Raw genomic sequence first — 20,200 nt, forward strand, 5'->3', positions numbered from 1 at the left:
AGTCCCTCCTTGATACATTCAATAAGGTGTGTGGCATTCTGGTGTTATTCCAGCAGAGTGGAAACATTCTAACGTTGTCCCAATTCCCAAATCAGGCCAGCCGCCCGTTTCTGTTTCGAACCTGCGCCCTTTTTCACTAACGCCTACTATCTGCAAGCTTTATGGACACATTCTAACAGCTCGCTTATCATGGTGGCCGGAATCGAATGATTGCTATCCAGAATCTCAAATTGGGTTCCGCCCTCAAAATGGAACAGAGGACGGTCTTGCTGTTTTGGCTGCGGACTTACTTAACCATTCTCCCCATAGTCATCTTGTTCGTACGGTGATCGCTACTGACATCACAAAGGCCTATGGCGACGTCCTTCACTCCGCAATGCTTGGCACCTTTCAAGATCTCGGTCTCCCCGATCGCTTTCTCCTTTCAATTCACATATTTTTAATAAACAGAACCTTCAGTGTACGTGTCCATGACCTTTTGGTCACTTTACCTCCAACTGCGGTGTACCCCAGGGCTGCATCCTCGCCCCCACGTTATTTAACGTAACTTTTGTCTCTCTTGCCCGAGCGCTAGAGAAAATTCCTTCTGTACGCGTCATTGCGTTTGCCGACTACATAATCATGTGTTCTTGTCATCCAGATGCGTCTGTGCAGCTGTCGGTGCGCCAGCAATCGCTGGATGCCTTAACATCACGCCTACCCCCTTTGGTTCTGACCCTCTCATGTAATAGTTCCTGTTTCATTCGCATTGGAAACAGAAGTGGCTTACGGAAAGCAGCCCCTTTTACATTCACGGTAGATAACTCTCAAATTCCTCAAGTAGAAAGTGTGCGTGTACTAGGTCTTCTACTTCAGACATCTGAGACTTGTACTCCGTGGCTAAACGCGACCCGAAAATCGGCTCACGCTACTCTCGGTCTGATCCGACGCATAGCTATGCGCTCTGGCGGAGCCCGTTTTGATACTGCCCGTCAGCTCGTGCGCTCCATCCTACAGCCGCAGATAGTGTACCAGGCACAATTACATCGCCTCACCCGTCGACAGTGGGACTCCCTTGAATCAATCAATCGGGAGGCTATGCGTGCCATAACTTATCTTCCTCGTATCACACCCATACCCATTCTGCAAGAGTACGCTCAACTTAATACATTAAGCGAAATCATCGACCAGTGTCAGGAAAACAGAGCACGCAAGATGTGGTTCAGCTTCATCGTTTATAGAATCTTCCTCCATGGCCTACGGTCAACTCACAGACAATCGCTCCTCTGCTTCGACGCCGATATCAGCCGCGAATCTTCCTTCAGGGTGCATAATACACTGATGCATCACACACAGCACTGCAGGGAGTTACCGCAGTTAACAGTCCCTCCCATCCTCATCTTAACTCCCGCGCTACATATAGCACGGATACCTGCTCCTCCCTTGCCTTGGAGCTTCAAGCGAAACACAGTACCATTGCTTCCCTTCCACTCATAGCCACTTTCGATATTGTTCACATTTACACCGACTCCCTTGCCGCCATTAAGCAGCTGGAGGCTGTCCGGCGCACATTCCAAGTTACACAATCCATTCAACTTTGCAAAAAATACCCCTGTCCTGGGCGTATGCACTGGATTCGCGGCCATGCCCAGGATCCCCATAATATTAATGTGGATGAAATGACACAGATCGGTGATTTGATTGTAAATTATTAATCAGTAGCAAGCGAGAAAGAGAAGGAATTAGAAAAGAGGAAAAGAAGGAGAAGGAGAAGCGCTATCGCAGTACTCTTAAGGCGAAGGTAAAGCGTCCTTCTAATTTTTCCTTTGGTGTTCTCTTGTTAAAAGCGACGTAGAAATAGTTGCGATAGCGGTGCCCTTTCGGCGTCTACTGCTACGATAGGGGTCTCTCTACTTCGCATAATAAATACGAGGCCAATGCCGCACCTTTGAACCGGCGCTCAACAACAGCACATGTTATCGGTCAGGCGAAGCAACGGCAACCACGTCCGAGATAGTCGACATCCAAGTGTATCTGTGCTGCTCGCTTACACTACACCAGACAGCGGCAGTGCGTGCGCGGATGTTTCCGTCTTTCCGGCTGTCATAAACGGAGGCGTTCGACCAAGGTGCGTTATTATTTCCGTTCTTTTCTATTTACGTTCCTGACTGTAGGTTTTTGTACTGGCAAGCACGTAGCACTATGGCAGCTTCGTAATGGTGTGCTTTGCTTGTACGCTGAAATCATGTTAAAAAGGTTGGACGATTCAGCACGAGGTGCTAAATAGTTTTAGGAAAAGTTGTTGATGCGAAAGCAGTTCATCCCTCTGGCTAATTGAAACGTGTTACGGAACGTTGTCCACAAAATATGAACACAGGAAGTGGTATCTCTCACATGACCTCAGTACGATGAAATTCCTCGGCATTGGTGTTTGAACCAGGCCCTCAGCGCGCCGGGCGGGCACGCAAAGCATGTGCCACCACGCGTCGTCGGATCAAACGTGTTAGAGAGCGCATGAAGTGAACGCGTTGTGGAGTTTATGATGGTAAAGTGGGTAAAGGAAGTTTACTGATGTTATTCAACGATGACTTGTAAAAAGAAGCTGCTGAGATCAGCCAAGGTCACGTACTAAGTGTCGCGTGACAAAGATGACTTGCAAAAAGGTTTTTGACGTTAAACTGAAATTGTTTCACATTTCTCCTTTGACCAGACTGCAGTGCCCTACAGGGTTTTGATCACCAGGGTTGAAAATACCTGTTCAGCAGGATGCGAAGTTTTAGTTACTGGCCCAAAGCTTCCCCTTGTTGAACCTGTCCTGTTCTCGTTCTTCCGTCTTGTCCAAGTTCGCGGTTATTCCTTCTCTCGAACATTTAGTTAAGAGGTCCACAGAGTTTCCGTCGCTTGGAAATTTACAGCTGGGCTACGAAACGCCTCATGTTCCTCCGTGTGAAACCTTATACCCATTCGTCTTATGAGTGCAAGGTGGTGCTGTTATTTAAGAACATAGTATGTCAGTATGGTTGTGCCTATAAGTGAGCGCGTTGAATGCGCTACAACACAGTGCATAACGATAAATTTCTAATACACTTTTCCAACTGTATACCGGATGGCCCAGGAAAACCAGACCAATCTTTAAATACAATATATTGAATCTCGTAGGTGACTGAAATCAATTCAGTGCGTTGCCAGTCGAGTCGCCAAGTCGGCATGAGGTTTTCTTTCTTTATGCAATGTTGGTTAATTAGTCATAAAAGTTCGCCAACTTTTTAAATACTGGCTTCAGATCAACTGCTTCTGGTCGATAGTTTTAGACAGTGTTGAAAAGTACCAGGCTACACGCTTACTCCAAGTTATGATTTTCACACATTTTTTTACCCATTTGAAAAGTGGGCCCCCTAGCCGGTTAGCAGTTCATGCGCGTATCTTGCGACTACTGCAAACGCATGAGCGCGTCCGATGCAGCGCCCTGATGGCGAGCCGATTTTGTTCCGAGAGAGCGATTCTCGGCCGTTTTCTACCCACTTCTGTGATGGGGTAGTTTTTGTAGTTAATGGGCGTTCTTTTTATGCAAGTGGAAATATATACGGCCTTTAAAAAAGAAATCACCAACCAGCAAACTGATAAAAGACTACAAAAGGGCTGATTTTGATGCTATGAACAATGATCTTGCAAAATTTTTCGACAACTTTCGTTGCACTTATCTAAATCGCACACCTAACTCAAACTGGAATTTGTACAAAGACACCCTACTACATTTGGAAAGTAAGCACGTTCCAACACTACTTATTAAATCAGATACCAAGAATCCATGGTTTAACAAACGCCTGAAGTCTCTCCTTGGCAAAAAGAAGCGCCTGTATCGAACTGCAAAGCTTCAAAATAGTCATTTAGCATGGGAAAAATATCGCTTGTGCGCCCAACAGTATACCACAGAACTGACAAGTGCTAGAGATAAATTTTACTCTCAAGATTTACTATCAATCCTTCACTCTAACCCCAACAAATTCTGGCGCATGCTATCTAATAAACCACAAGATCGCCATGTACAACTCCTAGATGCTGATGGAGAACCAATCAAAAGCGATCACTGTGCGACCGCGCTCAACAATTACTTTAGGTCAGTTTTTTCCGCTGCTAACATTACTGCTAATGAGCACATTCCAGAAATCTTACTCTCAGAAATGCCTAAAATCGAAATTAACCCTGATGGTGTATCAAAGCTTATTGCCTCACTGAAAATATCTACATCTGCCGGCTGCGATCAAATTAACAGTAAGCTACTAAAAAATACCATTTCATTGTCTAGCCAGGTACTGCATCTAATTTTTGCGCAATCCTTAGATACCGGGGTTGTCCCCTACGATTGGAAAAAAGCTCAAATTACACCCATATTTAAAGCGGATGACCGCACGTGCCCTAACAACTATCGTCCCATTTCCCTCACTAGTATACCGTCTAAACTACTTGAGCACATTATTTTTTCCATTCTTATGACCCACCTAGAATCAATGAACTTTTTCTATCCGAATCAACACGGCTTCCGCAAGCAGCTGTCATGTGAGACCCAGCTCGCCGAATTCACCCACGACATTCTACAATACTTAGATAACCTTGTCCAGATCGACGCTATCTTTCTCGACTTTTCAAAAGCATTTGATCGTGTTTCCCATAATCTTCTTCTTTTTAAGTTGTCATCGCTCGGCATTCCACAAACTTTGCTCTCCTGGCTAGAGCACTTCCTTAAAGGACGTAAGCAGTTCACCTGTGTTAATAACTGTCGCTCAGCTTTTACCGACGTAACATCCGGCGTACCTCAAGGTGCAGGCTTATCACCTATTTTATTCCTCATCTACATCAATGACCTACCGATTAACATAAAATCCACGCTACGTTTATTCGCAGATGACTGCGTAATTTACAGCCCCATCCACGGCGCTAGCGCCATTACCGCTATCTCAGCGTGGTGTGACAAATGGCACATGCCTCTTAATCTAAATAAATGCCAATCCATATCATTCTCCCGCAAAAACACACTTATTGATAGCACTTACAACATAAAATCGGTCGCCGTCACCAGAACATCATCTTATAAATACCTAGGAGTACACAGCACATCATCGCTGTCATGGACAACACACATTCAGACCATCTGTTCCAAAGCATCACGCACACTTGGTTTTCTCCGGCGCAATCTAAAATCTGCATCACCTGAAGTAAAAAAGTTGAAGTAAAAAAGCTGAAGTGAAGTATATAACATTCGTACGTCCTAAACTGGAGTACGCGTCATCTGTCTGGCATCCATCACAATCGTATCTCATCTCAGACCTTGAAGCCATTCAAAATCGCGCCGCCCGTTTCATTACATCGCAGTACTCAAGAAATACCAGCGTAACATTACTAAAACGATCCCTCGGCCTTCAAACACTAGCAACTCGCCGTGTTATTTCCCGTCTATGCCTCTTTCACTCTTTCTTTTATCGCTCACCAAGACATTTGTTGCTGCAGCCACCCCCACGTACGTCATCCCGCCTAAACCACAGTAACCCAATCGTACGCATTAAAATCCGCACCTCCGCAATGAGCCGTTCATTTTTTCCCGACTCCATAGTGCTCTGGAATGGCCTTCCCGACAACATAATAACATGCACCGATCGCCGCCTTTTCCGCGAGAAACTGGCTAATTACTTCTCATAAACATATTCATACTGCGACACCGAAGTGCCAACTGTTCCTTGTTTTCTTTTTGTATGTTTATTTCTTGCTTTTAGTTTGTATATTATTGTACTCTTTTTGTACCCCGTGTATTTTTCCCCCTTTCTTTTTTTTTTGTGTGTTCTCTGCCACTGCCCCCCAACCTGTATGTACGCCCCCCCTTATGTAATGCCTTCGGGCCTTTAAGGGACAAATAAATGAAATGAAATGAAATGAAATCGCACCTAGTTGTAAACATTACAAATTGCCGTTTTCGAACCAGATTTGCACCGTTCCAAACAACACTTATCTCCAGAGGCTAATATTTAACATTTAGCTGATAAGCCACTTTTTTTTTTCTAACATTTAAGAACAAGAAAAATCCTGCGTAATCAGCCACACGACTCTGATCACCAGACTTTTAGTGTAGCATGCTTAGGACGCCCAGCCTTTTTAACAATCATGGTTACATTTCTCTATACACTTCGTAAATATGCGTTATTTGTATCCTATTCAATGTTCTGACAGAAGGGTGGGGGTGGCATACATATTTGCCATTGCGCAGCCAGTCACGAACTACCACCCGGCAGTGCCCTTCTGGTGAACTGTACACTAGCTTGGAACAGTCATGAAAGCACTGAGAGGTTCAAATAGCTTCGCTGGCTAGATTTTCATAGTACAATGTGCTGGCGCTCTGATCTTACTTCCCCATCCATGGAACGCGGGAAATGACTGCTATTAACTGCTACAGCTGACTGCTGTTCTATTTTTGTAGTGTTGTATTATTGTCGTGTTTAGTGTTACAAGTGACCCACATCCGCTACCACAGGTTCAGTACGAGCGCCGCATGGGTGGGATGATGATGGCATGTTTCCAAGGCTGTACCAGAATGTCGCCACTAATTGAGCAAAGTGATTAACTAATGCACTTGCAAATCAGGACCATGAAACCAAAAGGCTACACATATCCATTGTCACCTTTTTGCTGCGTAGAGATAACAGCGAAAAACTTGCTACCGCTGCACTCACGCATTTGTAATGTGGGGATATTTTTGTGTGCGCGTTAGTCGCCAGTATAAGTAAACGCCAGCTATCAGAAATATCTTGCATTGCTCAATATGATTCCTTTTATTGAATAAAACAAAAGTTTGTCATATAATATGATGGAGGTTTAAAAAAAATGTGATTTACAATGTCCCTTCAAGAGAGGTGTACAACGGCTGTAACAAATTTGGTTCTCCCTCCCTACCACAAATTCCAATATAAATGTACACCCATACTCTGCATACAGAAAAGCATATCCATATAAAGTTTTATTCTGATGCAATGAGAACAACGGCAATAAGGCCATGCAAAAGCAGTGAGGTTGTGTGATATTACAAACGAATAAAACTACGTACCAAGTTATTTAAAGAGGCGGTGGCGATGCAGAATACGCAGAAATAGAAAACGCGAGTTTTGAAGTTGTGTTCAAGCCACTAAACTCCCGAAGAATGCGTCTGAAACAAGAACGCTCCCTTTCCGAGCCGCTACTTGAATTTTCCCTATAGTGAAAGTAGCTGAATTGTGATCATTTCCGGTCACTTGGCGTGTTTACATTGCGGGTTTCAGGAATTTTGACTTAATATTCAGCACCGGTATTGTTAGACGTGAAATACAAAGGCTTCACGTAATAAAAAAAGCAAAAATTAAATTAAAGTTCTCGAAAAGAATTCTTATTTTTTCACCCGCGTGTCCCCTTAGGTTTAGAAAGGCTAAATGCACCACATATGGCTTGCGGTTCCTTTCAATTAAACGCATATGATTGTTCCCATAATGTGGGGAGGCTAAAGCGTATCCAATTCCGCCTGCTCAACATCTTGACAAATCTATTGAGGACTAATAAACTTCTTAATCTCCTGTGACTGTACGAAACAAATCCAAAGGAGTGGAGACCTGCCAACATAAACCTCATAACCACCTTGAAAACAATCGACATTAACCTATTTGAGACTCATCTCCCTCACATCGCGCAAATGGAAGCTGTTTGACCATGATATCCTGGCCAGAGTGCAGCCCCCTTGGATCATGACAACATCAAGCCGCACAGGACGTCCTTCTGAGAGGCATTTTAGAAAGTAATTTTAAGCAAAGTAATTTTTTAAAAGTAATTTGAAGTCATCTTGCGACCACCAAATGCGGCCGAAGAACGAACACTTACATTAGAGCCTTCCTCCAGATTAGAACTATCACTATCGGCATTTGATGACACCAAACCTGGTTGATGCAGTTCTCTTCGCAGAAAAGGGAACACTACAAGTGTGAGTTTTATCTCGCACGCTGTTCAACATCGTCATGAGAAATTTGCTCCCATTGCGAAATGCTATTCTGGGAATTCCCGTCGCACTTATGTAGACGATAGCACAATCTGGGCCACACACGGCTGTATGAAGAGATTACAGATGCACTTCAGAGAGCTTCGAATACTGCAGAAGTATGCATGACTAAGAGGCCTAGCCTGCAAGGTCCAAAAGTCAGAATTCCTTATCGTGCAAAGATGCAGGAGGAGTGCCGGTCAGAGAAGTCAGGCAGAGAAGTCGGTATCGAGGGAGAATCTGTTAACAGGGTCAAGATGCTCCGATTACTCGGACTATATATGCAAGCGAACGCGAGAGCTACATACACCCTTGCGCTTCCAAGACGAGAGACAAACCAAATAATTCACATGGTAAGAAGAGAAACTAACCGCCATTGTGGGCTTAGAGAAATGGCTGCCCTTCATATTATCTACGCCCTCATTACCAGCTGTCTTACATACCACGCCCCTTACTATCGCTAACGCAAACTGTGTCCAAAGAACTGGGTATTCCCATCCGTACAGCCGTGAAAATTGCCCCTAACTACTCGTCTACTCCACAACAAGTAAAGCGCTACAACTAGGCACCCCAAAATACATTTAGTAAGCTTATTGACATCCATAAAATAAACCACCTTCAAAGACTCAAACGTGCCTCCACGGGCAGAAATCGATTGCGGCAACTCAGGTACCGAACCACCAATCATTGCTTCCTCTGAATCTAAGTGCATCGTCCCGGAATTAAGCGTCTACGCCTTCGGTGCTCTAATACATAGGAGCATGCATTCGGAATTGCACGAGGGAAGACGCAAAGCGAGGGCAATAGCCAAGCACCTTATATGTGGTAACAAAGAACGAACTCTATACACAGGCGACACAACAATCCCTAGAGTAATTATGGCGATAGCGGTGATGCTTTACTAAAAGGGTGGCAATCAGCACAGTCACAGTGCGCACTAAAAATAGCATAGAGTCTGAAGAGTTCACCATAGACCTGGCAGTACAAAGAAGGCCACCGGGTCAATCAGTTATCATCAGAAATTCGCAAACTGGCTGTTATAGCTGCGCACAGACCCGCAGCTCCATTACCTCGTTTACGTTCCTACATCGCACCCATAGCATCCTGAAAACCCGCCTCGTCTGGACACGTGGACATGCACATATCCCTGGCAATGAGCGGGTACTTATAACAGCCCGAGAACTTATCCTGCCGCTGCCAGTGGAAGATTATCCTAGCTCAGAACAGGCGGAGCCCATCCCACCTACTTACTCGTATATAGTCAGAAATTACCGACTCTTGCATAGAACATACTCGCCACTTCACCAACATCTCGGCGAAGAGGAGGCGGCCTCCTGGGCCAAGTCGAGACTAAAACTTTTCCCTACGCAGTGTTTAAGTGCACATTTTACTGCACACTCTGCCGCAAATTTCCTCTTTTATGGCGCCTGTCCAAAGCTCTACCATTACACACGGGAATGCCCCAAGTAGAATACAATGGAATACTTCATTGAGCTGCATTGGTAGCCACCTATTATAAGTACGCGTGCGACAAAGCCACAAGTGGGATTGTGTGCAACCACCCGGCAGCCGGGGCTATCTTTGAGAAACATCAATTGCACTTTGACAAAAAAAAATAAAGCAGATTAAGATAAACCTGACAAGTTTTCAATGAGGATTGCAGTTGCACTTTTCCTTTTACGTTATCACAGCAGCTCTAAGCCTTATCCTGCAAACTAAATACACCTATTGTCCGGCAATTCAATAAAGATAAAAGGGACACAATATGGCCTTAAGGATTTGCCATCATGAGTGGGTAACATATCACTCTTGCTGTAACCTAACGGCGAATGCCTCTCAGCGGTACAGGGTTCATAATTTTGTGTCTATATGCAGTTTTCTTGCTCACAAAGAAACATGTGAGCTGATGATGATACTAGCCCAAAGCTCTTCAAATATCAATGGCGCTTAGTTTTAAAAGTTTCGCAAGTGCTCAAGACGTGTGTCCCGCCTGGTTTTGATAAGGCAGCACGCCATGCGAGTCATTCCACTCACTGTTTGATAAAGTGATTGTGCAGGTGACGCGCAAGCTTTTGATGCTACCCTTTTTCCTAGGGTTAACAAGGGTGGAAGTACCAGCGGATTGGTTGTTTACTAAAATGAAAAATGACAACTAAAAGTTTAGGCGATGAAAACCTTTCTCTGAACGCTCGCAACAAAAGTAAGACAACGGTGGTCCTTTATCTACACGGCTTTTTCCATCAAATAAAGAAAATAGGCAATCAGCAACAGGTCAGTCTTATTGTCCGCTTCTGAAGAACTTATGAGAATGGTCTTGCGTGCAAATTTGGAAAGATTACCGGAGGCTCATAAAAATGCTTACCTCACCTATCATCGAAACTCTTTGGTCCCATGTTCAAAACAAGTCATTTTTCTGTTTCCCTCACGTGGCGCGGATTTTTGTCGGCCTGATTGGTAGCTGCTTGAATGCACGTCTACTAAAACACAAAACCAAAGCAGACATAGTACAGCCGTATCTGGAAATCTGGTGGCCTAGTGTCGAGCCAGCAGCAAAAGAGAATGTCAACAGAGATACCAAGCCTGACAAACTACGGAGAAGGGCGAATCCTGGATAAATAAGGAGATTGTAGAAGCTTATCCCACCGCAAACCACCATGCTCCATGTGTCATATGTATCAGCAGCGCAAAAACAAGACTGAAAGAAGAAGGAGAAGGTAGTACAGAGCGCTTGATCTTCCAACTTTTATTCAAACAAAACTCAACCCGCACATATATACCCACACCAGGTACAAGCTGGTGTATATATAAGTGCGGCTGTAGTTTGCTTTCAAATAAAGTTTGGAAGTCAGAGCTCTGCATTATCTTCTTCTCCCAGTTTTGTGTTCGCTGTGCTGATACTTATGGATCGCAACCAACTAACCCGACAATTGGCGTTATTCCATGTGTCAGTGGCCCATCTGCTTCGTTGAGAACTAAATAAATCGAATATATATCTCATGAAATATAAATCCAACCTGTTCATTCACGTTGTCTCTTTTTTTCCCTGTGTGCCATGCTTTGTTTTCCTTATGTACTGCCCATCTCCTAGAATACACGCATAAATTCATAGCACTGTGTGTGTCCTGTTCTCCGTTTTGTGACGTTCTCGTGCTCTTACCACATTTCCTGGAGCAACTGCTTGCAGGAAAAACAGGCCCTCTTAAAACAAGAAGTGTTTTGGGGCTGAATCGCAGTTTTGCAAAAACAAAAAACCTTCGACAATATCGTCTACATCAGCCATCCCAAAAATAATTTAGCATGATAGTCTGCTTCAATAGGTTCTCATATGAAGACAAACCGACTGCTTCGACTACACTGATAAGCCTCTTTGGCTGAGGCACTTAAAGAACATTTTTGCAATTTTTTTTAGAAACCTGTTAATTATACTTTTTTATGTGCCGGAACTATTGAAGAAGCAACGCACAACATGTCTAAGCGCACTATACCTCAACGCCTGGGCGGCTTATTATCTCATAGAGAAAATCCAAAATGATTATGAGAAGGCATGCAACACTTCTGGGCGTTTTGCGCAAGCGTGTCCAGTGTGTGTTTAATGAGAAATTTTAGTCAATAAATAGGAAAAGGTAATTGCCAGTCTGCCCTCCAGTTATAGGGACGCAACAACATCCTAAACAGTTGCTAGCACGGGAAAATATTGATCATTTGTTTGATGCATTCTTATGTCAGCTGAGGAAACAACTGCATATTGTGTGCCGTTGAGTAGAATTAGAAACCAGTCAGTCAGTAACCTTATTGGTCAGTAAAATTCGCTATTGGTCGTCACGAGAAAGTGTCATCAGCGTAAAGATATATTGTGGCCAATTTTACATGATCCCATAAATCATTGACATATATGTGTGAAAACATCTCCCTCAGAAACCCCATACCCCCGTCTCGCCGGGCCAATTGGAGGCTATCCTCTCTAGCACAGACCTGGACGACCAGCGCTACCTGATCGCCTGGGTTACCCACATAGTTGCTCAAAATTGCGCTGCTGATTAATGGCTCCACACTTAGATGTCTCCCTCGAACCTTTGCGGCCAATTCAGTATGAGAGATCTTTCTGCACCACATTTCCTGTTGCCCTTCAAATACCCGCTTATAACTAAATAGGCTTGCAGAAGCTGCACATGCCCAACACTGCAGGACAAACAATTTTAAAATCGGAAAATAGTAAGATACGCTTATAAAAGTATTGAAGTTATTGGGCCATTTTTGTGCTATGTAGCAAAATCTTTCTTTTAAAATGTGCGCATCGATTGCATCGAACAGTTATGACTGCCTTAGAGAATAGCAATGGGGAACACTTTTCACGATAGCAAAAATTTATTAGAGAAAGAAATGTGACACTGATCTCGTTCGATCTTCGGATATGTTGACTGTTAGAGTAAAATAAGGCATCATAGGGGAAAAATGCACCCATAAAAGGTTTCCCGCTCAAAAATGCTTTTCTCCAGAATTGTTGCGTATGATTAGCGCAGCTGTGTAGTACATAAATACTGTTTCTTTTTTTTGCCCTCAGCAGCAAGTAGACTTGCAATTGTAAGTGCGGATGCAGCTCACTATTTCGAGTGCCCTAAAACTGACGGTCTAATATATATATATATATATATATATATATATATATATATATATATATATATATATATATATATATATATATATGAGAAAAGCCAACAGCCACAGAAACCAAAGGGCACAGGCGATTTTTTTTAATTTTTTATTTGTGTATTTTGTGGTGTTGATAAATTTATAATGTTACTGAACATGTTATCGCTTAAAGCTAATTGATTAGAAAAGCAGAATATATATATATACACATATATATTCTTCGAGCCGTGGTCTTCGTCAAAGCATGCGCATATGGGTCCTTTGTTTGATGAAGAGGGCGATACAGGCGCAACTGGCACAGACTTCCCAAAGCTACATATCTGTTCCTATGCCGCTATTCCTGGTGTGACACGTTCTTTGCTCTTCCTTCTAGTAAAGGAGTTGTCAAGATGAGTGGAACATTTTTTGGAATTCATAAGGCGGCTAACCAGGAAGCCTTCCTATGCTTTTTCTTCTCGTGCATATTTTACATCGCTTGCATGCTCTCTTAATGAAATGAAATTTATTTCAGCAGAATCGGGGTACATATACTTGGAAATTTTTGGTTTTTATATCTTCTGAGGTTCAAGAGTTAAAAGGCGTCCATATGGCGCCTGACGGGGCCTCGTGACCTTCACGCACGCTGTGCGGCGGACAGTGGCAGTATTTGCTGAAGGAGACCTTGTGCATTAGAGAAATCACATCACATTCAAGCGCAGTCTTTTTCAATTCAAAGCAAAAAGAAATAAACATAAGTAATAAACGCGAAAACAGAGCATCGACACGAAAAAGCCAACAAGACAATCAAAACAAAAGAAAGAAATATACATAAGTAATAAAAGCAAAAACAGAGTATCGACAAGAAAAAGCTAACAGCACAAAACAGTTTCACACATTCTTTGGTGACGTCTCAGGTAACATCAGGTTGGAAACGTTATCAGGGTATAACTCGCCAACAACCACGATTGAAGGCCAGTCCCGGTTCTGAGTTAACATTCAATATGAGCCAGCTCGTATTAGTTGCCTTTTTGTTTTTTATTTCAGGTTTTTCTCTTAAGGTCACGATAAAATCAAAATATTATCACGACATTTGATAATAATCTGCAACCTTTAGCAGTAGTGCTTCTTTCACTTGTTTTTTAAAAGAATAGCGTGTTTTAGAATCATTTGCGATGGAATGCAGTTCTCTATCTTATAGCATGTAGCAACTCGTTAAATTTCTCGCAGTAATCAGGAGGCAGATGGTTTATTGTTATTCAAAAAGTGAACAAGGGAGGGGAAAGCCTCAGGATGCTTGCCATCGTTTCGACAACAAGACTTGTGTTCGTCTGGCCAAAGAGTCCACCAATGGGAGGTTTTAGTACGGTCTACACCCACAGGAGGAACGCCCGGCGAGGGGGAGGAGGCTGGGCATGGGGAAGGGTGTTAGGATAGAGAAAGTGAACGTTGTCGTAGCATGATGGCTGCTAAAGGGAATTAAACGGCTGGCCTGCAAACTTTGAAAAGGAAAAGGACAACTCAACAGAAAAGACTGCGGGGGAGCGGAGCGCAGAGACTGTGGGCTTGAAAGGCTCTGTGCCCACCTCGAAAGGTCGCTTGGTATGACTGCCTGCGTTTGCCTGAAAATATCAGATAACGAAAGTAAGCAGCGTGGCAGAACGAAATATCAAGATGGAGGGGAAAGGTGGAGCGAAACAGGAAACTGAACGAAAAAATGGCTGAGGCTTAACTTGGTTAACCCTGGTCAGATGCGAAGCATATTGATGGCTAGTCTTGTTAATGCATAGCTTTCCTTGGTTGAATACTTGATCATTTTAATACAACCACTAGAAGCCTTCGTCGTGGGGGAAGACAACGGCATGGCTACAGCGGAACGCCGACTAACCCCGAGACGCGCGTTGGGTGGGCGCCTGGATAGCCACGGAAGCCGCGTCCGCCTGCCCGGTGGAGCGAGCGTTTCACCTACACCGAGTGTGAACGCGCGTTCGAAATGCGCGGGAATGCCGCTCGAGGACAGTCCGGTGTCTGGGCGATGGCATCGTTCTCCCTCTCCCAGCGCGTGACGGCGATCTTTCGTGACGTCATGTATCACGTGGTATGTCACGTGGTGTGTCGTCACTGTACCACGTGGTCTGCACGGCGTGCAACCACAGCGACGGCGCGAGGTGGACCCTCATCTTCCTCTGTCGTGACGTCATGTGTCACGTGGTGTGCACGGCGCGTAACCACGGCGAAGGGCTGTAGTGTACCTCTAGTAATATGCTTCGCATAAAAAAATCGTGGCGACTTCGGAGAAAGTGCGAAAGGAAGGGTGGGGAGGAATGTTGAAGCCATGAGCTCCAGATTAATTATAGCAGGAGGTGAAGTTCATAACGCAAAAGTAGAATGAAAAATTGAACAGAGAAAAAAAGGAAAGAAGATGAGAAGGACAATTTTTTTGGGAAAGCATGGGTCGTGGTGAAGGGGTACGGTGAAAAAAAACGATAAGATGGCGCTATGAAGTACTGGGAAATGCTCTGTGTGAAGCGTCAAGGCAGTGTGAAGCTTCGGTGCGGATGAAAAAGCTCTAGCACAATTAAGGATCTTTGTCGGAGCGGTCATGTTCGCTGCTGTCCAAGCAAGTACAATCTGCTTTACACCCATCTCCTGTCTTACTTTTGACATCAGCAGCTCTCTGGCGTTTTTAAACCTACTAACATTTGTGCGCCTCTGGAAAGGAAAAACGCAACAAACTGGAACGGCCTTTCAACTGCAATGCTTTCAGTGGACCTTCAGAGAGGCTTAAGCAAATTGTGCGCATTGTGCCCAAAACATTAGAAGTAGGCATTTGCGTAATAGAAGCAGAGAGTTCAAGGTGTACAAACATGTGCAGGGCGCACACTACATGTCCTATGTGGGTTTCTTGTTCCTGCTTATCATCATGGCATAAATGTCTACTTATAAGACAGAACGAAGTCTCTCAATCAAAGTCATTAGTTGAACATTAATCTTCATCTTTCTCCTATCATTTTTACGCATTTCTCTACAAACCAAGACTTCAAGTTCAATTTGTTCCTCTCTATCCTCTTTGGACGGAGACCTTTTAACGCAGCTATTGTTTCTCTCCAGAGTTCAGCGTTGATGAAACCGCACAATTATGGCGCATTCTCATCTGTATGACTCCGCTACCTTCCACATCTACTTCTTGAGGTGTCTTATAAAACGTCTCCTAGGCGCTAGGTCTCCTGTAAAATCTATAAAACGAAATGCGGTTCATTTTAACGGCACGGAATTTATGAGGGAGAACACGGCAGCTCATGCCCGATAGCCTCGAACACTTCATGTGTTGATACGCGGCGGCCGCCTTCATAAACAAAGTGGAACGGGAGGTGTGTCATTTGGCTTGCTGCAAGCAGGCAAGACGGTGTAACAATTTCTACCACGTAGTGAAAAGCAGCCGCCTCGTATTTCAACGAGTAGGGCTCGAGGCTATCTGCCACGCGCTCCCGTGTTCACGCTAATAAATTTCATGGTCGTACAAGCACGCATGAGACTTCGTGAGCGGCTCTTCCTAGTTCAGTTCTTTGCTTCACCCTCATGGTGAACTAAGTTTCAGGCGCGAATGTGTCTTTGGAGCCAAAAGGTATACGCGCATCTCCGGCATTGTGAAACTAAGCATAACCACTGTAATGCTGCATGTATACGGGGCTATCGCCCAGCAACTCAGCCGGCTTATGAAGCAATATATTCATTGTAACATTTTGTGACGTTTGTTTTTTATAGCGAGAGCTCTACTCCTAGGCGTATAACTTCCGATTTCGATGTGGATGAGACAATGTCCTTCAATGACTTACAAGATCAAACTGAACACAACAGCTTGATGGTATGGCTCAAGCTATGGTTGTATGACCACGTGACCTTATGACCATGACCATTGGTTACCTGACCTTCACCATTAGCCCTCACCTTTGGCACTGACCTTGACATTTGATTTGAGGCAATGGAGACCATGCTTAACAGAGCTTTCGCTCGTATAACTACAGCCAAGAAACGTTGAACCCCAGCCACTTTTTTCTCGACATTTTTCTTATGCTTCAATAATTTTTTTTTCTGCAGCCCACCTGAACTATTGGCAACAACTCCCTTAGTAAATGACAGATAATTTCTTCGTACCCACGGCCAGTGACACGACCGCAATGGGCGTCAACTCATCTTAAGCTCCGGCAGGTACGTTATTCGTCACCGCTAGCTCTTTGGCCGTGAGCAAGTAAGCTGTTTTTCTTTTATATAAGCGCTATAGATAGCGCTGCGATAGCGACGCTGTTTCGCCCACTATTGCTTTGAAGGGGGACCTCTCCAGTCACCGCATTGCAGATATTAAAATGAGGTCAGTACCGCACTTCTGAACTGGCGTGGCACGGCAGCGCAAATTATCGGTCACTGGAAGCGACGGAAACTGCGTCGAAGATAGTGGGCATCCGAACGCATCTCTGCCGCTCGGTTACTCTCCGCTGGTTAGCCGTATTGTGTGCGCGGATGTTTTGAACTCTCCCTCTGGCACTGACGGGGGCGTCGGGCCAAGGTAGGTTCCTCCTGTCGCTGCTTTTGAGCTATGTATGTTCTTGACATTAGGTTTCAGTTGTGGACACTCTGCGAGCTTCGTAATATTGTAGCTTGCGCATGCGTAGAAATCATTTTGAAAACTTTGCCACGCATTTGATTAGCTTTGCGAAAAACCTGTTGATCACAGGTATTGGGAACTTCTCTTGAGATAAATGCGCAGATTCAGCCCAATGACAACCCTAATAATCCGACCGCTGGAAAAGGTATAGCTGGGTTAAAGAGCGCCTTAAGTCGCTCGGTGTGATCAGCTGATCGCACTCGTCTCCTAATGGAAGAGGTGGTGTTACTGCTTAAAAAGAAACCGTGCTAGCGCAGTTATTGCTACGACTGAGTGCGCCTACTGCGTTAGAATCCTTTCGAAACTAATATTACTCGCCGTGTACCACATCGCCCAGGAAAATGCGAACACGCTTTTAAAGGCGACGGATTTTTCATTGACCAGCGAAATCAACTGAGTGGTGCAGGTAGTCGGCTTTACCTGTCTGCACCCTTCATGCCTCTACCTCCCCCATCCTATCACTACTCCCGCCTCTGGCATAAAAAAGGGGGACCCTTCTGAATCTCAATGGCCCTTGTGCTGGCTACCTCTCCTACTCGCAACGTTTCACTTCATTAGCGGACAGCGTGCATAGTAGAGCTGCAGCTGCAGTGAGCTCAAAAACGTCTCGTAGATGTCAAGGGTGCCGCGCGTCCTCCAAGTCGTGTAGGACGCTCTGCCGGATTCTACGCGCGCGCTATTCTGGTAGCATTGGTGCCGATGCCCGGCAGGTACAGCCTTTATCAAAAGTAACCAGGCTGCACGGTTTGCTTCTCGTTCGTATAACAGAGCCTGCATGGCTTCCCTAAAGATCAAGAAGTGCTCTGAACGTGAGAATAGAGGTTCTTCTTACCATACAGAGATTTAGAACTTGAGGGCTGGCATAATAGCTTTAATATACGACTGAAAAGAAAAACGTGCAACCTGGTTACTTTTGACAAAGACTGTACATACCTCGTGGGTTACTCGCGCCTACTCACATCCGCTGCCTCGCGAATGCGCAGGACGGTACCACTGCACATGTAGTTCGGAGTTTTGCTGCGGGCGCGCAACGGTGCCATCACGGATGCGTTATGGGCATGTTGAACCGATGCCACAAAATGCGCGTGTTCCGAATACATTTTTTGCTTGAAGCGAATAATTTGGGGCTTTGTATTCCAAACATTCGGATGCAATAATATCTGGGATGAACTACCATTCAAACAAATATTTACAATTATCGAATATCCGTACAAGCCATAAGTAAAAAATTAAAACGTAACAAAGTTTATTGTATACATATATAGGAAGCCAAGCCTTAAGTGAAAAAACACATAACAAGTTTATTTTATTCGTATATAAGAAGCAAACATTAAACTTTGCTTACTTCACAGTGTGTGAAAGACAGCATTTTTATAGATATGTGTTTCCTTTTACGCGTCGGGAATTATAAACAGGTTATTTTATTTCTAATGAACATTCATTTCATACGGAAATGGGTGGCGTTGGTTTTTACTCCCATGCGGTCACTGCATTCATGAAAAACGTGCTTTATGAAACGTTGTAAACTTGGCCTGTGGCCTCTGGCTTTGAGCTAAAGCTGTGCGCTCTTTTTTCAGTCAAACCTATTTTCCTATCCTTTAGAAATGTAATTGACGATATTTTAGGTGGTATATTTTATTTTCATGTATAAACACGCACGCACGCACGCACGCACGCACGCACGCACGCACGCACACACACACACACACACACACACACACACACACACACACACACACACACACACACACACACACACACACACACACACACACACACACACACACACACACATATATATATCAAAAATTATTTCTAGGCAGCTGATTGATTAATATATGATTAAGTCACCAGAACTTGAAAACCGAAGTGTCGTGAATTAAATCTTGTTATGTTTTTCAAGTTCTGCTGACTTTATCTTATATATATATATATATATATATATATAGGTTGCGAAAGCATGGAGTACTTGACTGCTTACAAGAGTATAACGAGTACAAGTTACTCCAGGATCTAGATAACTTTTCGCGAACTCTCAGATTACGGGAATATTTCTTCGACAAACCGAACACAAATAATGTTCGGTACCCCCAACCTCAAGAACAGTGGACACCCAAAACTGGTAGGGACAAACCTCTAGACCTATATATAAAAGCGGTACAAAAGGACATTCTTCAAGCTTTTGGGACACGAAAATGTGGGCCACCAAACCTCACAAAAAAAGAGCGTGACGCCCTAGGCTCCCTTAGCAAACGGACCGACATTGTCATTAAGCCCGCCGACAAAGGTGGAGGCATAGTTATTCTAGACAGAGATAACTACATTCAGGAGGGCAACCGCCAGCTCAACAACCCAAAATTCTATACTAAACTCCCATCAGACCCGACCGCTGAGCAAAAGAACATCGTAGAAAAAACTATCAAAAAACTAACAGATGAAGGTGAATTACCACCGCGAGTAGGTAAGGCGCTCACGCCACGAAACTCCGCCGCTGGGCGCTTCTACATGCTCCCGAAAATACACAAACAGAATCATCCAGGGAGACCAATTGTTTCTGGAGTTGGCACAATAACAGAACCGATCTCAGAGTATATCGATTCGCTCATCAAACATATACCTCCGAAACATCCATCTTACATACGCGACACTAATCACTTCCTGAAAGAATTATCCACTGTCACTTTCCCTCAAGGCGCTTTCCTAGTTACCCTGGACGTGGTATCACTTTGCACTAACATCCCACATGACGACGGAATTCGGGCAATGGTCGGATCATATAAAGAATACAAAACTCTAGACACCCCTAGTCCAAGTGCCGTCGAGACACTTGCAAATTTGGTCCTTAAACTTAACATTTTTGAGTTCAACAACTCATATTATCTTCAAAC

The 20,200-nt window shown here is 44.2% G+C and overlaps 1 protein-coding gene across 5 annotated transcripts in view; it reads left to right on the plus strand.

Moving 5' to 3' along the window:
- Positions 1 to 20,200, plus strand: part of LOC149361789 (monocarboxylate transporter 12-like) — a 67,569-nt gene that overhangs the window by 19,172 nt on the left and 28,197 nt on the right. The window contains exon 1 of one of the 5 annotated variants that reach the window (XM_089572820.1): positions 1,957 to 2,107. The exons of 3 other annotated variants lie outside the window; for them this stretch is intronic. The gene's annotated coding sequence lies outside the window, so the exon portion shown is untranslated. Of the gene's footprint in view, positions 1 to 1,956; positions 2,108 to 17,155; positions 17,214 to 20,200 lie in introns of those variants that run through there. One more of the 5 variants, XM_089572823.1, reaches the window with a different exon arrangement.

Source organism: Amblyomma mixtum, chromosome 2 (assembly GCF_055824585.1).
Source record: "Amblyomma mixtum isolate Tamu chromosome 2, ASM5582458v1, whole genome shotgun sequence".
NCBI lineage: Eukaryota > Metazoa > Arthropoda > Arachnida > Ixodida > Ixodidae > Amblyomma > Amblyomma mixtum.